The sequence below is a fragment of the Salvelinus alpinus genome, chromosome 17 (assembly GCF_045679555.1).
Source record: "Salvelinus alpinus chromosome 17, SLU_Salpinus.1, whole genome shotgun sequence".
NCBI lineage: Eukaryota > Metazoa > Chordata > Actinopteri > Salmoniformes > Salmonidae > Salvelinus > Salvelinus alpinus.
In genome coordinates this window covers 31,850,968-31,871,469 of record NC_092102.1, presented here as the reverse complement: position 1 = coordinate 31,871,469, position 20,502 = coordinate 31,850,968, and the positions used below count along the sequence as shown (strand labels likewise).

Here is a 20,502-nt window from a genome sequence, read left to right as displayed (position 1 = left end):
GTCCACAATCATCTCCTTTGTCTTGATTACGTTGGGGAAGAGGTTGTTGTCCTGGCACCACACGGCTAGGTCTCTGACCTCCTCCCTATAGGCTGTCTCATTGTTGTCGGTGATCAGATGGTAGTGTTGGAGTCGTGCCTGGCCATGCAGTCGTGAGTGAACAGGGAGTACAGGAGGGGACTGAGCACGCACCCCTGAGGGGCCCCCGTGTTGAGGATTAGCGTGGCAGATGTGTTATTACCTACCCTTACCACCTGGGGGCGGGCCTTCAGGAAGTCCAGGATCCAGTTGCAGAGGGAGGTGTTTAGTCCCAGGGTTCTTAGCTTAGTGATGAGCTTTGAGGGCACTATGATATTGAACGCTGAGCCCTAGTCAATGAATAGCATTCTCACATAGTGTATTTGTGCCAAAGGAACACCTATCAATGGATTCAAGCAATCACTCTCCTATTCGTCACTTCCTGTTGAATGCGGAGCGGGAGGAGCTCGGTTTTGTTTGTTTGAAAAGTTTGTTGTTTTAAAGTGTATTGGAATGTTATTGGTAGCTATCTAGCTTCTTAGTTTGGATCCCGCAACGCAGTTGGCATCAGTTGCTGGGACTGCTTGTCTCTTTCCAGTGATCCTGCTGACCAAGGACGGATCTGAGGAGCTATTTGGCATTGCAGCTAGCCTAGCTGCCAGCTAGCTACATATCAAGCTAGCAAGGTTTTTTTGAACGCATCCCGCAATGCAGTTAGCCATTGTGGCTGTGACCGCGGATTGTCCTGGGTTTGTGGCTGTCTAGATCCCAGCTGTTTGTTGTTTTCAATTTTCTCAATTTTCTCAGTGACCTGCCATGTCTGGAACTGTGAGGAGTAACAGCATAACCTACGTTGCTAGCTACCATGACGAAGACCAAAGCCGGCAGGAGTACCGTTGAGGACAGTGGTGTCTCTCTATCACACGTGAAGGATCTTTTAAACAAACAAAAAGAGTTACAACAACAAGAAAATAGCTTCAAGTGTTTTGTCCAAATATTCTACTAATAAAAGAATGGACGACCTGACCAGAGATCTCTGAGAAATTGAAGATGGACCACAGGAAGGTTAAGGTGGAGGGTGTCCACAGGACTGGAAAACCCACCTCTGGACCAGGTGATAGGCCCAGGCCGATAGTGGTCAAGTTCCTGAGCTTCAAGGACAAGGTAGCAGTTCTGGAAAGTGCCAAGAACTTGAGATGAAGGTATATCTTCCTCAATGAGGACTATCTTGAAGCTGTGCGCCAGAAGAGGAAAGAACTGATCCCAGCATCAAGATGCTGCATTTGATGAATTTATGAAATTGCTTCTTCCAATTATTGATAAGTATGTACCTGTTAAGAAACTGACTGTTTGAACTGTTAAGGCTCTATGGATTGATGAGGAATTGAAAGAGATGGGGCAAAAGGAGTGGCTAATAAGTCTGGCTGCACATCTTCTGACTGGCTTACTTACTGCAAATTAAGAAATTATGTGACTAAACTTAACAAAAAGAAGAAGAAATGTTATTAGGTCCCGTGTGGCTCAGTTGGTAGAGCATGGCGCTTGCAACGCCAGGGTCGTGGGTTCATTCCCCACGGGGGGGACCAGGATGAATATGTATGAACTTTCCAATTTGTAAGTCGCTCTGGATAAGAGCGTCTGCTAAATGACTTAAATGTAAAAATTATGAAGCCAAGATCAATGATATAAATTAAATGATGGGCAGAAAGACAAATTCAACTCCATCTTTCATCGAATCAGATGGCTTATTCATCACAAAGCCAATTATTTGAATTATTATTTAATTGGCAAAGTGGGCAAACTTAGGGAGGAAATGCCAACAACGAACGGTGTCATGCTCTGTCATGCTGATTGAGTTTGAATAACAGACTGGAAGCTTCAAAAGGAGGGTGGTGCTTGGAATCATTGTTCTTCCTCTTGCAGGTAACCATGGAAGAACCATTGTTCTTCCATGGTTACCTGCAAGGAAACACGTGCCGTCATCATTGCTTTGCACAAAAAGGGCTTCACAGGCAAGGATATTGCTGCCAGTAAGATAAACTAAATCAACCATTTATCGGATCATCAAGAACTTCAAGGAGAGCGGTTCAATTGTTGTGAAGAAGGCTTCAGGGCGCCCAAGAAAGTCCAGCAAGCACCAGGACCGTCTCCTAAAGTTGATTCAGCTGCGGGATCGGGGCACCACCAGTACAGAGCTTGCTCAGGAATGGCAGCAGGCAGGTGTGAGTGCATCTGCACGCCCAGTGAGGCGAAGACTTTTGAAGGATGGCCTGGTGTCAAGAAGGGTGGCAAAGAAGCCACTTCTCTCCAGGAAAAACATCAGGGACAGACTGATATTCTGCAAAAGGTACAGAGATTGGACTGCTGAGGACTGGGATAAAGTCATTTTCACTGATGAATCCCCTTTCTGATTGTTTGGGGCATCCGGAAAAAAGCTTGTCCGGAGAAGACAAGGTGAGAGCTACCATCAGTCCTGTGTCATGCCAACAGTAAAGCATCCTGAGACCATTCGTGTGTGGGGTTGCTTCTCAGCCAGTGGGGTTGCTTCTCACAATTTTGCCTAAGAACACAGCCATGAATAAAAAATGGTACCAACACATCCTCCGAGAGCAACTTCTCCCAACCATCCAGGAGCAGTTTGGTGATGAACAATGCCTTTTCCAGCATGATGGAACACCTTGCCATAAGGCAAAAGTGATAACTAAGTGGCTTGGGGAACAACACATCGATATTTTGGGTCCATGGCCAGGAAACTCCCCAGACCTTAATCCCATTTAGAACTTGTGGTCAATCCTCAAGAGGCGGGTGGACAAACAAAAACCCACAAATTCTTACAAACTCCAAGCATTGATTATGCAAGAATGGGCTGCCATCAGTCAGGATGTGGCCCAGAAGTTAATTGACAGCATGCCAGGGTGGATTGCAGAGGTCTTGAAAAAGAAGGGTCAACATGGCAAATATTGACTCTTTGCATCAACTTCATGTAATTGTCGATAAAAGCCTTTGATACTTATGAAATGCTTGTAATTCTACTTCAGTATTCCATAGTAACATCTGACAAAAATATCTAAAGACACTGAGGAAGCAGACTTTGTGAAAATTAATATTTGTGTCATTCTCAAAACTTTTGGCCACGACTGTATATATTTTTGTAAAGTTAGTGTGTGGGAGGTGGGGAAATTATTGTTATCGATCAATAATGACAAACCACCTGGCATTGAGAACTTAGATGGAAAGCTACTGAGGATGGTAGCTGACTCTATAGCCAGTCCTATCTGTCATATTTTAAATCTGAGCCTAGAGGGAAGCCAAAGTAATTCCTCTACCCAAGAGTGGTAATGGGGCCTTTACTGATTCTAACAGCAGACCTATAAGCTTGCTTCCAGCTTTTAGCAAACTGTTGGAAAAAATTTTGTTTGACCAAATACATTGCTATTTCTCTGTAAACAAATTAACAACAGGCGTTCAGCATGCTTATAGAGAAGGGCACTCAACATGTACTGCACTGACACAAATGACTGATGATTGGTTGAAAGAAATTGATAGAAAAATACGTTTGTGGGAGCTGTACTGCCACATAATGTGGATTCAGAGCTATTTATCTAATAGAACTCAGAGGGTTTTCTTTAATAGAAGATTCTCAGATGTCAAACATGTAAAGTGTAGTGTACCGCAGGGCAGCTCTCTAGGCCCTCTACTCTTTTTTTTTTTTTTTTTACCAATGACCTGCCACTGGCATTAAACAAAGCATGTGTGTCCACGTATGGTGATGATTCAACCATATACGCATCAGCCACCACAGCTAATGAAGTCACTGAAACCCTTAACAAAGAGTTGCAGTCTGTTTTGGAATGGGTGGCCAGTAATAAACTGGTCCGGAACGTCTCTAAAACTAAGAGCATTGTATTTGGTACAAATCATTCCTTAAGTTCTAGACCTCAGCTGAATCTGGTAATGAATCATGTGGCTGTTGAACAAGTTGATGAGACTAAATTACTTGGCATTACCTTAGATTGTAAACTGTCATGGTCAAAACATATAGGACAATAATGGTTGTAAAGATGGGGAGAGGTCTAGCCGTAATAAAGAGATGCTCTGCTTTTTTGACAACATACTCCAAAAAGCAAGTTTAGTTTTGTCTAATCTTGATTATTGTCCAGTTGTATGGTCCAGTGCTGCAAGGAAAGACCTATTTAAGCTGCAGCTGGCCCAGAACAGAGTGGCATGTTTTGCTCTTAATTGTAATCAGAGGGCTGATATAAATATTATGCATGCCAGTCTCTCTTGGCTAAGAGTTGAGGAGAGACTGACTGCATCACCTCTTCTTTTTATAAGAAACATTAATGTGTTGAAAATCCCAAATTGTTTGCATGGTCAACTTACACACATCTCTGACACACACTTATCCCACCAGACATGCCACCAGGGGTCTTTTCACAGTTCCCAAATCCAGAACAAATTCAATAAAGCGTACAGTATTATATTGAGCCCTTATTGCATGGAACTTCCTTCCATCTCATATTGCTCAAATAAACAGCAAACCTGGTTTCAAACAACAGATAAAGCAACACCTCACCGCACAACGCCTCTCCCCTATTTGACCTAGATAGTTTGTGTGTATGCATTGATATGTAGGCTACGTGTGCCTTTAAAAAGAATGTATATAGTTCTGTCCTTGAGCTGTTCTTGTCTATTGATGTTCTGTATTATGTCATTCTGTATTATGTTTTGTGTGGAAACCAGGAAGAGTAGCTGCTGCTTTTACAACAGCTAATGGGGATCCTAATAAAATACCAAAAATACCAAATACCTTTTGTCCAGGTGGGAAAGTGCAGTGTGGAGTGCATTAGAGATTGCATCATCTGTGGATCTGTTGGGGCGGTATGAAAATTGGAGTGGGTCTAAGGGATTCTGGGATAATGGTGTTGATGTGAGCCATGACCAGTCTTTCAAAGCACTTCATGGCTACAGACGTGAGTGCTACGGGTCGGCAATCATTTAGGCAGGTTAGCTTCGTCTTCTCGGGCACAGGGACTATGGTGTTCTGCTTGAAACGTGTTAGTATTACAGTCTCGGTCAGGGACAGGTTGAAAATGTCAGTTGCCAGTTGGTCAGCGCATGCTCGGGGTACATGTCCTGGTAATCTGTCTGGCCCTGCGGCCTTGTGAATGTTGACCTGTTTAAAGGCCTTACTCACATCGGCTATGGAGAGTGTGATCACTCAGTCGTCTGGAACAGGTGATGCACTCATGCATTTTTCAGTGTTACTTGAATCGAAAGCGAGCATAGAAGTAATTTAGCTTGTTTGGTAGGTTCATGTATATTATTTATATTTTTAATTTCACCTTTATTTAACCTCTCTAGGGTATGTGGGACGGTAGCGTCTCACCTCGTCAACAGCCAGTGAAACTGCAGGGCGCCAAATTCAAAACAACAGAAATCCCATAATTAAAATTCCTCAAACATACAAGTATTTTGCACCATTTTAAAGATACACTTGTTGTAAATCCAGCCACAGTGTCCGATTTCAAAAAGGCTTTACGACGAAAGCACACCAAACGATTATGTTAGGTCAGAGCCAAGTCACAGAAAAACAGCCATTTTTCCAGCCAAAGAGAGGAGTCACAAAAAGCAGAAATAGAGAAAAAATGAATCACTAACCTTTGATGATCTTTATCAGATGACACTCATAGGACCTCATGTTACACAATACATGTATGTTTTGTTCGGTAAAGTTCATATTTATATCCAAAAATCTGAGTTTACATTGGCGCGTTATGTTCAGTAGTTCCAAAACATCCGGTGATTTTGCAGAGAGCCACATCAATTTACAGAAATACTCATAATAAACATTGCTAAAAGATACAACTGTTATGCATGGAATTTTAGATCCACTTCTCCTTAATGCAACCGCTGTGTCAGATTTCAAAAAAACTTTACGGAAAAAGCACACCATGCAATAATCTGAGTACAGCGCTCAGAGACCAACACAACCCAAACAGATATCCGCCATGTTGTGTAGTCGACAGAAGTCAGAAATAGCATTATAAATATTCAATTACCTTTGATGATCTTCATCAGAATGCACTCCCAGGAATCCCAGTTCCACAATAAATGTTTGTTTTGTTCGATGAAGTCCATCATTTATGTCCAAATACCTCCTTTGTGTTAGAGCGTTTTTAGCCTAGTAATCAAAGTTCATGACGCGCGATCACTAGGTGCAGATGAAAAGTCAAAAAGTTCCGTTACAGTCGGTAGAAACATGTCAAACGATGTATAGAATCAATCTTTAGGATGTTTTTAACATAAATCTTCAATAATGTTCCAACCGGAGAATTCCTTTGTCTTCAGAAATGCAATGGAACGCAAGCTAACTCTCTCACGTGAACGCGCCTGGTCAGCTCGTGGCTCTCTGGCAGACCTCTGACTCATTCCCCTCTCATTCGCCCCCACTTCACAGTAGAAGCCTCAAACTAGGTTCTAAAGACTGTTGACATCTAGTGGAAGCCGTAGGAAGTGCAATATGACCAAATTTCCACTGTATCTTGGATAAGCAAAGAGTTGAAAAACTACAAACCTCAGATTTCCCACTTCCTGGTTGGATTGTTTCTCAGGTTTTTGCCTGCCATTTGAGTTCTGTTATACTCACAGACATCATTCAAACAGTGTTAGAAACGTCAGAGTGTTTTCTATCCAAATCTACTAATAATATGCATATCCTAGCATCTGGGCCTGAGTAGCAGGCAGTTTACTCTGGGCACGCTTTTCATCCGGACGTGAAAATACTGCCCCCTACCCAAGAGAGGTTAACCAGGTAGGCAAGTTGAGAACAAGTTCTCATTTACAATTGCGACCTGGCCAAGATAAAGCAAAGCAGTTCAACACATACAACAACACAGTTACACATGGAGTAAAACAAACATACAGTCAATAATACAGTAGAAAAATAAATATATATACAATGTGAGCAAATGAGGTGAGATAAGGGAGGTAAAGGCAAAAAAAGGCCATGGTGGCGAGGTAAATACAATATACCAAGTAAAACACTGGAATGGTAGATTTGCAGTGGAAGAATGTGCAAAGTAGAAATATAAATAATGGGGTGCAAAGGAGCAAAACAAATAAATAAATACAGTAGGGGAAGAGGTAGTTGTTTGGGCTAAATTATAGATGGGCTACAGGTGCAGTAATCTGTGAGCTGCTCTGACAGCTGGTGCTTAAAGCTAGTGAGGGAGATAAGTGTTTCCAGTTTCAGAGATTTTTGCAGTTCGTTTCAGTCATTGGCAGCAGAGAACTGGAAGGAGAGGCGGCCAAAGGAGGAATTGGCTTTGGGGGTGACCAGAGAGATATACCTGCTGGAGCGCGTGCTACAGGTGGGTGCTGCTATGGTGACCAGCGAGCTGAGATAAGGGGGGACTTTACCTAGCAGGGTCTTGTAGATGACCTGGAGCCAGTGGGTTTGGCGACGAGTATGAAGCGAGGGCCAGCCAACGAGAGCGTACAGGTCGCAGTGGTGGGTAGTATATGGGGCTTTGGTGACAAAACGGATGGCACTGTGATAGACTGCAACCAATTTATTGAGTAGGGTATTGGAGGCTATTTTGAAAATGACATCGCCGAAGTCGAGGATCGGTAGGATGGTCAGTTTTACGAGGGTATGTCTGGCAGCATGAGTGAAGGATGCTTTGTTGCGAAATAGGAAGCCAGTTCTAGATTTAACTTTGGATTGGAGATGTTTGATGTGAGTCTGGAAGGAGAGTTTACAGTCTAACCAGACACCTAGGTATTTGTAGTTGTCCACATATTCTAAGTCAGAACCGTGCAGAGTAGTGATGTTGGACGGGTGGGCAGGTGCGCGATCGGTTGAAGAGCATGCATTTAGTTTTACTTGTATTTAAGAGCAGTTGGAGGCCACGGAAGGAGAGTTGTATGGCATTGAAGCTCGTCTGGAGGGTTGTTAACACAGTGTCCAAGAATTGCCAGAAGTATACAGAATGGTGTCGTCTGCGTAGAGGTGGATCAGAGACTCACCAGCAGCAAGAGCGACATCATTGATGTATGCAGAGAAGAGAGTCGGCCCAAGAATTGAACCCTGTGGCACCCCCATAGAGACTGCCAGAGGCCCGGAAAACAGGCCCTCCTATTTGACACACTGAACTCTATCAGAGAAGTAGTTGGTGAACTAGGCGAGGCAATCATTTGAAAAACCAAGGCTATTGAGTCTGCCGATGAGGATGTGGTGATTGACAGAGTCGAAAGCCTTGGCAATGTCACTGGGCAGCTCGCATCTGTGCTTCCCTTTGTAGTCTGTGATAGTTTGCAAGCCCTGCCACATCCGACGAGTGTCGGAGCCGGTGTAGTACGATGCAATCTTAGTCTTCTATTGACCCTTTGCCTATTTGATGGTTCGTCGGTGGGCATAGCAGGATTACTTAAAAGCTTCCTGGTTAGAGTCCCGCTCCTTGAAAGCGGCAGCTCTACCCTTTAGCTCAGTGCGGATGTTGCCTGTAATCCATGGCTTCTAGCTGGGTATGTACTAGAGGTCGACCGATTAATCGGAATGGCCGATTAACTAGTCCAATGCTCTAACACCTGATTACATTGCACTCTCTGAGGTGCCTGCCTTTTACGCGAATGCAGTAAGATAAGGTAAATTGCTAGCTAGCATTAAACTTATCTTATAAAAAACAATCAAATAATAACTGTCATTGCTCCAATGTGTACTTAACCATAAACATCAATGCCTTTCTTAAAATCAATACACAAGTATATATTTTTAAACCTGCATATTTAGCTAAAAGAAATCCAGGTCAGCAGGCAATATTAACCAGGTGAAATTGTGTAATTTCTCTTGCGTTCATTGCACGCAGAGTCAGGGTATATGCAACAGTTTGGGCCGCCTGGCTCTTTGCGAACTAATTTGCCAGAATTTTACGTAATTATGACATAAGATTGAAGGTTGTGCAATGTAACAGGAATATTTAGACTCATGGATGCCACCCGTTAGATAAAATACAGAGCGGAATAAACGTTTTGTTTTCGAGGTGATAATTTCCGGATTAGTCAAAGGTATATGGTTTAGAGAGAAATAGTCGACGCGTTATAATTCCTGTAATAACTTGCGGCTGAACTTGAAAGGGGTTCCTTCGTTATTTTACCGTTCATGTCTTCCATAGAGAATGTCTTGATCTACTTCAAATAAGGTCTGTGTTTCGTGCAGGCTTAAACCGCCTCGACGTTTTGATACCCGTGTAAATCTCACTAGGATAAGGTAACGTTTGTCAACATATTTTCATAAATCCACTCTACAAAAAAAATGATCTTCGCTTATATTTAGCCAATATTGATCAGAGTTACCTTGTCCTATGGATATCTACACAGTTATAAAATTGGCACGGTGGTGTAAGCCTACACGAAACACAGACCTTATTTTAAGTGAATCTAAAAATATCCTATGGAATAAATGAAGGAACCGCTTTTCAGATTTTGCTAGAAAGTGTCATGGGAATTATGACTCGCACTTTGATCGTCAATTCTTACCATGCCCATTATTAAAATAGGATTTCCTGCATATAGAATTACAGTTTTTGTTTTCAACATTCATCACAGGTAACTTAAACTCTATTTTTATTCAAACAGTTGAGAGTATTTGTCTCCTAAGCAGACTCTTCAGTATCATTGTCACTTCAGAGCTGTGTGTGTGTGTGTGTGTGTGTATTTATGTATTATATTAAGTTAAAATAAAAGTGTTCATTGTTCATTCAGTATTGTTGCAATTGTCATTATTACAAAAATGTGTGTGTGTGTATGATATATATATATATAAAACATTTATTTATATAAATCGGCCGATTAATCGGCCGATTTTTTTGTCCTCCAATAATCGGTATCGGCGTTGAAAAATCATAATCGGTCGACCTCTAGTATGTACGTATGGACACTGTCGGGACGACGTCATCAATGCACTTATTGACTTTATTATTCTTGGAGTAACTACACCTGTGTGTTGTAGCTAGTTAGCTAACGTTTGGTCTGTGAGATGTATCATATTCTACACAATGATGCTACAGTAGTGATACAGACAGTACACAACGATTGCCCATGAATGGGTAATACCGTTTTCGTCTTTCTCTCACAGACAATACCGCGTGGATACAAAGAAGTGAATGACTTTAAAGATGTGAAAAGTCCCATAACAACAATCTTCCCTTCTATCAAAGTGACTCTGAACACCTCACTGCACCACCCAAACACACCATTTGCAAGTATTCCCTTTTGTAGAACTGCAGTATTTATTATAAGCGGTGGTAGTATATTTTTTATTCTACTGTATACATGTCATACATTGCCATAACAGTTCCTGCCGATTGCTGTGTAAACTCACCTCGGTCTCCAGAGCAAGTAAACTCTTTTGAATACAAGCCATGTCCACTTATTTTCTATATTGACAGATTAATCTACTGTTTTATTAAAACATGTTTACTTGCCAACAAATTCAAGTTTAAATGATAAACCAACTCCCTGCATCATTTGTTTTAGCAGTAAGACTGAAGCTAGTTTATACATTTAATTACATTTCAATATGTATTGATAAATAAGTCAACACTATTTGTTTCTGATGCAGCTGAAATCATTTCGTCAATTGTCAGTACACAAGCTTATATAAACCACCATTATATACAGTGGGGAGAACAAGTATTTGATACACTGACGATTTTGCAGGTTTTCCTACTTACAAAGCATGTAGAGGTCTGTAATTTTTATCATAGGTACACTTCAACTGTGAGAGAAGGAATCTAAAACAAAAATCCAGAAAATCACATTGTATGATTTTTAAGTAATTAATTAGCATTTTATTGCATGACATAAGTATTTGATACATCAGAAAAGCAGAACTGAATATTTGGTACAGAAACCTTAGTTTGCAATTACAGAGATCATACGTTTCCTGTAGTTCTTGACCAGGTTTGCACACACTGCAGCAGGGATTTTGGCCCACTCCTCCATACAGACCTTCTCCAGATCCTTCAGGTTTCGGGGCTGTCGCTGGGCAATACGGACTTTCGGCTCCCTCCAAAGATTTTCTATTGGGTTCAGGTCTGGAGACTGGCTAGGCCACTCCAGGACCTTGAGATGCTTCTTACGGAGCCACTCCTTAGTTGCCCTGGCTGTGTGTTTCGGGTCGTTGTCATGCTGGAAGACCCAGCCACGACCCATCTTCAATGCTCTTACTGAGGGAAGGAGGTTGTTGGCCAAGATCTCGCGATACATGGCCCCATCCATCCTCCCCTCAATACGGTGCAGTCGTCCTGTCCCCTTTGCAGAAAAGCATCCCCAAAGAATGATGTTTCCACCTCCATGCTTCACGGTTGGGATGGTGTTCTTGGGGTTGTACTCATCCTTCTATTCCTCCAAACACGGCGAGTGGAGTTTAGAGCAAAAAGCTCTATTTTTGTCTCATCAGACCACATGACCTTCTCCCATTCCTCCTCTGGATCATCCAGATGGTCATTGGCAAACTTCAGACGGGCCTGGACATGCGCTGGCTTGAGCAGGGGGACCTTGCGTGCGCTGCAGGATTTTAATCCATGACGGCGTAGTGTGTTACTAATGGTTTTCTTTGAGACTGTGGTCCCAGCTCTCTTCAGGTCATTGACCAGGTCCTGCCGTGTAGTTCTGGGCTGATGCCTCACATTCCTCATGATCATTGATGCCCCACGAGGTGAGATCTTGCATGGAGCCCCAGACCGAGGGTGATTGACCGTCATCTTGAACTTCTTCCATTTTCTAATAATTGTGCCAACAGTTGTTGCCTTCTCACCAAGCTGCTTGCCTATTGTCCTGTAGCCCATCCCAGCCTTGTACAGGTCTACAATTTATCCCTGATGTCCTTACACAGCTCTCTGGTCTTGGCCATTGTGGAGAGGTTGGAGTCTGTTTGATTGAGTGTGTGGACAGGTGTCTTTTATACAGGTAACGAGTTCAAACAGGTGCAGTTAATACAGGTAATGAGTGGAGAACAGGAGGGCTTCTTAAAGAAAAACTAACAGGTCTGTGAGAGCCGGAATTCTTACTGGTTGGTAGGTGATCAAATACTTATGTCATGCAATAAAATGCAAATTAATTACTTAAAAATCATACAATGTGATTTTCTGGATTTTTGTTTTAGATTCCGTCTCTCACAGTTGAAGTGTACCTATGATAAAAATGACAGACCTCTACATGCTTTGTAAGTAGGAAAACCTGCAAAATCGGCAGTGTATCAAATACTTGTTCTCCCCACTGTATGTCACGCCCTGGCCATAGAGAGGCTTTTATTCTCTATTTTGGTAGAAAATATGTTCACTCATCAGGACACTGTTGTTCAGAGAAGCTAGCCAGCAACACAGCTAACACAATCACTTCAAACTGAAGCTGGAAAGACAGCAAACTATCTGCACTTTGTTTCATTTGACCTTTTTTCAATTGAAATTTCTTTGTATATATCCATACAAATTATGCCAGCTGATTCATGATTTCAGCCCGCTGCCTGCCTGTCTCGTCTCGTTCCAACTCCCGACACGTTCATTACTATGGGACAGCTGGAGATCGAATTTGAATATTGAAACAATGTTTGTTTTGTTTTTTTCACCTTTATTTAACCAGGTAGGCTAGTTGAGAACAAGTTCTCATTTACGACTGCGACCTGGCCAAGATATAGCCAAGCAGTGCGACACAAACAACACAGAGTTACACATGGAGTAAACAAACTTACAGTCATAATACAATAGAAAAAGTCTATATACAGTGTGTGCAAATGAGGTAGGATAAGGGAGGTACGGCAATAAAAAGGCCATAGTGGCGAAACAATTACATTATAGCAATTAAACACTGGAGTGATAGATGTGCAGAAGATGAGTGTGCAAGCAGAGATACTGGGGTGTAAAGGAGCAAAATAAATAACAAGTATGGGGATGAGGTAGTTGGATGGGCTATTTACAGATGGGCTATGTACAGGTGCAGTGATCTGTGAGCTGCTCTGACAGCTGGTGCTTAAAGCTAGTGAGCGAGATATGAGTCTCCAGCTTCAGTGATTTTTGCAGTTCGTTCCAGTCATTGGCAATAGAGAACTGGAAGGAGATGTGGCTAAAGGAGGAATTGGCTTTTGGGGTGACCAGTGAAATATACCTGCTGGAGCGTGTGCTACGGGTGGGTGCTGCTATGGTGACCAGTGAGCTCAGATAAGGCGGGGCTTTACCTAGCAAAGACTAATAGATGACCTGGAGCCAGTGGGTTTGGCGACGAATATGAAGCGAGGGCCAGCCAACGAGAGCATACAGGAAACAATGTTGCAGATGTCGGTGAGACAGACAGCAAGGTTTATACAAATCTCCGCTGTTGAAAACTAAATGTTAGTCAAAAAGAAATGTGAGATAATGTCTAGATGCTTTTTATAGTGGAGATCAAGTTTATACAGTGCATTCAGAAAGTATTCAGACCCCTTGACTTTTGTTACAGCCTTATTCTAAAACGGATTCAATTGTTTTTTTCGCCTCATCAATCTACACACAATACCCCGTAATGACAGGTTTTTAGAAATGTATGAAAAATAAAAAATGTAATATTTACATAAGTATTCAGACCCTTTATTCAGTACTTTGTTGAAGCACTTTTGGCAGCGATTACAGCCTTGATTATTTTTGGGTATGACGCTACACGCTTGGCACACCTGTATTTGGGGAGTTTCTCACATTTTTTCTGCAGATCCTCTCCAGAGATGTTCGATCGGGTTCAAGTCCGAGCTCTTGCTGGGCCACTCAAGGACATTGAGACTTGTCCCGAAGCCACTCCTGCGTTGTCTTGGCTGTGTGCTTAGGGTCGTTGTTCTGTTGGAAGGTGAACCTTCGCCCCCAGTCTGAGGTCCCGTGCGCTCTGGAGCAGGTTTTCATCAAGGATCTCTCTGTACTTTGCTCCGTTCATCTTTCCCTCGATCCTGACAAGTCTACCAGTCCTTGCCACTGAAAAACATCCCCACAGCATGATGCTGCCACCACCATGCTTCACCGTGGGGATGGTGCCAGGTTTCCTGCAGAGTTCAATCTTGGTTTAATCAGACCAGAGAATCTTGTTTCTCATGGTCTGAGAGTCCGTCAGGTGCCATTTGGCAAACTCCAAGTGGGCTGTCATGTGCCTGTTACTGAGGAGGGACTTCCGTCTGGCCACTGTACCATAAAGACCTGATTGGTGGAGTGCTGAAGAGATGGTTGTCCTTCTGGAAGGCTCTCCCCATCTCCACAGAGGAACTCTAGAGCTCTGTCAGAGTGACCATCAGGTTCTTGGACACCTCCTTGACCAAGGCCCTTCTCCCCCAATTGCTCAGTTTGGCCGTGCGGCCAGCTCTAGGAAGAGTCTTGGTGGTTCCAAACTTCTTCCACTTAAGAATGATGGAGGCCACTGTGTTCTTGGGTACCTTCAATGTTGCGGATATTTTTTGGTACCCTTCCCCAGATCTGTGCCTCGACACAATCCTGTCTCAGAACTCTACGGACAATTTCTTCGACCTCATGGCTTGGTTTTTGCTCTGACATGCACTGTCAACTGTGGGACCTTATATAGACAGGCGTGTGCCTTTCCAAATCATGTCCAATCAATTGAATTGACCACAGGTGAACTCCAATCAAGTTGTGTGACATCAAGGATGATCAATGGAAACAGGATGCACCTGAGCTCAATTTCGAGTCTCATAGCAAAGGGTCTGAATACTTATGTAAATAAGGTATTTCTGTTTTTATTTGTAATAAATTACCAAAAATTTCAAAAAATCTGTTTTCTCCTTGTCATTGTGGGATATTGTGTGTAGATTTGATGAGGACAAAAAAATATTTAATACATTTTAGAATAAGGCTGTAATGTAACAAAATGTGGAAAAAGGGAAAGGGTCTGAATACTTTTGAATGCTCTGTAAATTGCCTGGCTGGGCTGATGAGAGTGGATAACGCAGTCAGATGGAACAGAGTAAATAGGCATTTTAACGTGGTTACTTGAGGAATAGACAGCGGTTGGAATGCGGTTTTAACCAATCAGCATTCAGGATTAGACCCACCCATTGTATAGTATACTACAACATAAGTCTAACTGAATATGGATGTTGTGTTGGTTGAAGGTTCCATGCAGGTTCCAGATTGTTCTTCAGCTGGTTAACCTCTTCTTGCTTTGAGTAATGGCAGCTGGTTTAGCAGGCTTTGGCGCTGTGGCTATGTTGACAGGGATGTTGGGTTTGGTATTTTATTAGGATCCCCATTAGCTGTTTGAAAGCAGCAGCTAATTTGTCCTCAAGGACAGAACTACATGAATAAAAAAACGGCACACATAGCCTACTGTGACTCTGGCTCCTTGTAGACAAACGTCTGGTCTTTTCGGCACTCCACAGCCAGGAGGAAAAGGCTCTCGTACACTTTCTTCACCACCCACTGCTTCTACCTCTTGCAGAAGATGTCTTTTTACTGAAAGTCTCCTGGAAAGACATGAAGGATGTGTAACCAAATCATATCGCCAGATAGCAGTTGGCTAATTACATTGATGTGCTTTGTAATGTCTAGCCAGCGCATTATGAAAGCTAGCAAGCTAGATTTGGGATTTGATTAACAAATGTATACTGAACAAAAATATAAACGCAACATGTAAAGTGTTGCTCCCATGTTTCATGAGCTGAAACAAAAGATCACAGACATTTTCCATACGCACAAATACCTTATTTCTCTCAAATTTAGTGCACATTTTTTTTACATCCTTTTTAGTGAGCATTTCATGTTTCAAGCATGGCTTTTCTTACGATCCTAACAATTTACATATGGGTTTTCTTACAATCCTAACGATACATACGTTCAACCTTTTGGCAGCTATCTCGCTCCATAGTTCTGCCCCAGCCTTTACCCACTTTTCCCAGTCTGTTTGCATGCTCTGCTCCCTCTATTTGCCAAGATGCCCCTCCCCTTCCCTAACTGAGGCTATGATCTAACTGCAGCCAGCCTCCCCCTCCACTGTCGTCCCCCCTTCTCTCTCTAACTCTCTCTCTCTCTCACTCACTCACTCACTCACTCACACACATGCACACACACACACCTTTTCACTGCTCTGCATAGTATTTTTGATCAACAATCGCAAGTGGAACATGAAGACTGGGGGCTGTGTCAATACCAAGGCATGTATTTTGTTCTGGCAGAAGAGGAGAGGAGGGAGGAAGGGTTGTTGATCTATCTTGTGCTTCTGACCCCTTCTCTCTACCCTCCTCTATCGCTCTCTCTGCCCTTCTTTCTCACTTTCTGAACACAACACTGATCTAGAGACAGTGGGATAATGAAATAAGAATAAAGGCTCTACACTCTCTGTCTTAGATCAACAACACTGCTGTTCTGTCCTCTGTGATCAGGGACATTCAAATAAACAAGCAAAGAAAGAAAAAAATATGTTAAGAAGAGGTGGAAAAAAGAGAGGGAAAACCCTAGAAACGGAGAAGCAAGCCTCAGATCTTTACAGTCATATTCTTGGAATGGATCAAAGTTCACCAGCAGTCTTCGCCGTGTTCTGATTGGCTGCGGAAAGGTGAAATTAAAACCACTGTAAACTTTTGACCGCGCAGGAACTGGAAAGGAACGCCCAACACTGAAGCGGGAGCGCGCTTCTCTCTCTCTCTCTGTCCCTTCCTCTCTCTTGTTCTCTCTGTTCTCTCATTCACCGTCTATGTCTGTCTCACTCTCTCTGGCTTTGCTCTTTTCCAGTCTCCCTCTCTCTCTCTCTCTCTGGCTTCTCTCTTTCTCTCTGTCCTTCTCTCCTCCATGAATTGGTGGCGTGCTGCATGCAGCCCTACAAACAAGAGGGAGGGAGCGAGAGGCACAGAGAGAAGGAAAGAGCTGGGGGAGGGGTAGAGAGGGAGGAGATAGCAGGAGAGGGGGGATGGGGAGGGAGAGCGAGGTAGAGAGAGGGAGAACAGGAGAAAGGACAGAGCAAGGCAGAGAAGAGGAATGCAGCCTTTTTGACTGCCATAATGACACAAACTGGTCCCTATTAAAAGATAAATAATCTAAAGGGAAGAGGAGAAGGCAATGAATGTATAAATAGAAGTGGAACTGAGGGTCTGGGCTCCGGCGAGTAGAGCGCCAGGGCGCTAATGTTTTCTCTCATTACACCTCAAACGGTTTGAGGGGGTCTCGAGTTGGCCGATTTAACAAGATTTCATGAGCTAACTAGAAGAGCAGCCCTCTCCCTCCCTCCCTCTCTCTCACTGGCTGCGTTGATTCCATGTGTAAGGCAGAGGGCTTTAACTGTCTGCTGCTCTTCGCACAGGGAGGATGGCATGTTGACATGTTTATCAGGTGATTGAGGTAATCCGTTTTGGTTTGGATGAAGCAGTGGTATGAGCTGAGGATTGTGGTGATGTTCACTATTCAGCATGGTACAGGTGGGGCAAGGGGATGATCGAAACTGGAGGGAGACCAGGTAGATGAAGAGGCGGAGGGGGGATGAAGAGAGGATGGAGGGGGCACAAGATGGATTTGGAAGGGTTTTGGTTTAGCCCAAAGGAGAAAACGGTTACAGGTGAGGAGGTAGTATCTACAAAGGAAACGAGGAATGGGAGGAGAGGGGAAAATATGAAGAGAAAGAGCGAGACGAATGGAAAAAATAATACTGGTGGGAAGAGGGGAATGTCGAGTTAAACAGAGGGAGAGTGAAACAAAAAGGGATGCAGAACCGAGAGACGGAGGGAGAGAATGAGAGAGAGGCAAATCAACCTCCATTTGCACATTCACACGCGCCTCGGCCATATGCACAGGTGTCCCAAAGCTGAGTGAGTGAAAATGATGGAGGGTGTAGCGGTTAATTAGACCTCCCCCCAATAACCACTTCGACCCGAGCCAGCAACAGTGCCGGCTTCAGAGCAAAGTGGAATCCCATAAGGCACTGCATTATTTTTGGGTTTGTGCAATTTCACACAAAAGAATGGAGAGGCGTGACTAATTATATGTCATGTGCTTTATTTGTCATATTTCGAGACTTGACACATGTAAAAGAGGAAATAGCTCCCAAATGAAATGTTTAACTGTTACTGAGGTTTATATCTTGTAAAACGACAGGGGGATTTGTTCATTAGAATTTCATGCTCATTTTATTATTTAAAAGTGGTACATGAATTGCATCATTCAAGTCACAAGTCTGTCCCGAAGTTGATGGGTTTATTGATCCCCTCGCCAGTCTCTGGAAGTCAGTTTCGTCAGCAACAAGGGGGTGGTTTGGCGAGGGGGTGGTTTGGGATTCACACAGACACAGACAGAGAGATATTTTCTCTTCCCATTCCCTCAGCACAATGGCACCATATGGTCAGAACGTATAAAGCTCTCACACTCTTACTCTTCTCTCTCTCTTGCCAGATTGTTTTCCTCTCCTCCACCTCTACAGCTCCCCCTCTCCCAGCCAATTACCTCACAGCCCATTAGATAAGGAGCAAATGCACACACACACACACACACACACACACACACACACACACACACACACACACACACACACACACACACACACACACACACACACATCCCATTAGGTAAGCAGCACCCCCACCACCGACATGCATGCACACTCACGTGTCCCCCATGAGATAAGGCTCACCCCCACAAACATATATTGCACATGCACACAAACACACACACACACACAGCCTGTTAGATAAGGGCCCCATCCCCCCTCTAATGGGAAAGGAGATTAATACCGACAGAAAAAAAGATTTCTCAAGATGTCTCTCTCCCCTTGCTTAGCTCGGCCCGGTTTAAATATTTAAAGCCAAGATTATATTTTTATTTCCATTGTGCAGTCATGGAATTGACTGCACAATTTTCTCTGATGCTAATGTGTGTCTGCTGAGAAGGTAGAGCTGGGGAAAAGTCAAATGCATGCAGGTAGGGTAGATGTGGGCTATTTGTATGTTTTAAATACAGGTTAGTGTGTGTTCTTTTCTCTTGATGTGTTGTGTGTGTGTGTATTGATGTATTGATGTATAGGCTATTGATTTTCCAACAGTGTGTGTGTGCCTGTGTGTACACGCTTAAGTGTGGTTTTGTGGGTTGCTATGCAGTTTGTATGGCTCTCCAGCAGCGTGTGCTTTTGTCTGTGGTAATGATGGATGGCAGACAGGAAGCTAATGTGATTTGGATGCTCCTCCAGGAAAAAAGTGTTTGTTGTGTGCGTGTGGCTGACTGTGTGTCTGTACTGTGTGTCCGTACGCATCTGTGCATGCGTGTGTGCGTGTGTGTGTGTGTGTCAGGCTGTTGAAGGCTTTCTGCCCTACCTCTGTAGATAGCTGAATCTGCAATGTACACCCTCCTCTACCTCCCTCTCATTTTTCCTCTCTCTCTCTTGACTCTATCCTGTTTATCTCCCTTCCTCCCTCTCTCCACTCTCTCTCCACTCTCTCCATTTTATTTGACTGTGCTTTGCAGTTTTTTGACGGTGTAAAAAATAGGGAGGATGTGTATGTTTTAGTAAAGGTGAATCTGCTCCCTGGCCTGGCAGAGGAGGGAGGGGAGGTGCTCTCTCTAAGTCCTTGGTGATGGTTATTGTGAGCCAGTTTACCTATTCTGGCTTCTGAGCAACTCTGGTTGTGGGTGGCATACAATTACCTCCATGTCTCTGGTCATGCGATCAGCATTTGAAGGAAGTTCTAGGATTGTACTATTACTAGTTCCCAAACGTAGTGTAGTTCTGTTGTCAGTGTGCACCACTTAACTGGACAATACAGTTATCAGGAGCAATTTAAGCTGTTGGACGGAAAGTTTGCACTAATGTGCACTTACCATGAGTTGACTGGACAGTATGTGTTCCTAACAACCTATGTCATATGACTGCTGTATTGCAGGTCCCGTGTGCCTCAGTTGGTAGCGCATGGACCTTACAATGCTGGAGTTGTGGGTTCAATTCCCACAGGGGACAAGTAGAAAAATGTATGCACTCACTACGTTAAGTCGCTCTGGATAAGAGCATCTGCTAAATGTACAAATGCAGTGTAGTTATGTAAGCTAAACTCAGCAAAAAAAGAAATGTCCTCTCACTGTCAACTGTGTTTATTTTCAGCAAACTTAACATGTGTAAATATTTGTATGAACATTACAAGATTCAATAAACTGAACAAGTTCCACAGACATGTGACTAACAGAAATTGAATAATGTGTCCCTGAACAAAGGGGGGGTCAAAATCTAAAGTAACAGTCAGTATCCGGTGTGGCCACCAGCTGCATTAAGTACTGCAGTGCATTTTCTTCTCATGGACTGCACCAGATTTACCAGTTCTTGCTGTGAGATGTTTCCCCACTCTTCCACCAAGGCACCTGCAAGTTCCCGGACATTTCTGGGGCAAATGGCCCTAGCCCTCAACCTCCGATCCAACAGGTCCTAGACGTGCTCAATGGGATTGAGATCCGGGCTCTTCGCTGGCCATGGCAGAACACTGACATTCCT

At 43.3% G+C, this 20,502-nt stretch overlaps 1 protein-coding gene and 1 long non-coding RNA gene across 3 annotated transcripts in view; one reads left to right on the top strand and one right to left on the bottom strand.

Annotated features, from left to right (window-relative positions):
- The window catches only part of LOC139542775 (uncharacterized), a 50,792-nt gene extending 34,534 nt beyond the window's left edge, over positions 1 to 16,258 (bottom strand). The window contains exons 1-2 of the long non-coding RNA XR_011668547.1: positions 15,880 to 16,258; positions 15,376 to 15,511 (exon numbers count right to left, since the gene is read on the bottom strand). This is a non-coding gene — a long non-coding RNA (uncharacterized lncRNA). The remainder of the gene's footprint in view (positions 1 to 15,375; positions 15,512 to 15,879) is intronic.
- The window catches only part of LOC139542772 (nuclear receptor coactivator 3-like), a 103,681-nt gene that overhangs the window by 35,797 nt on the left and 47,382 nt on the right, over positions 1 to 20,502 (top strand). The gene's annotated exons all lie outside the window — the stretch shown is intronic.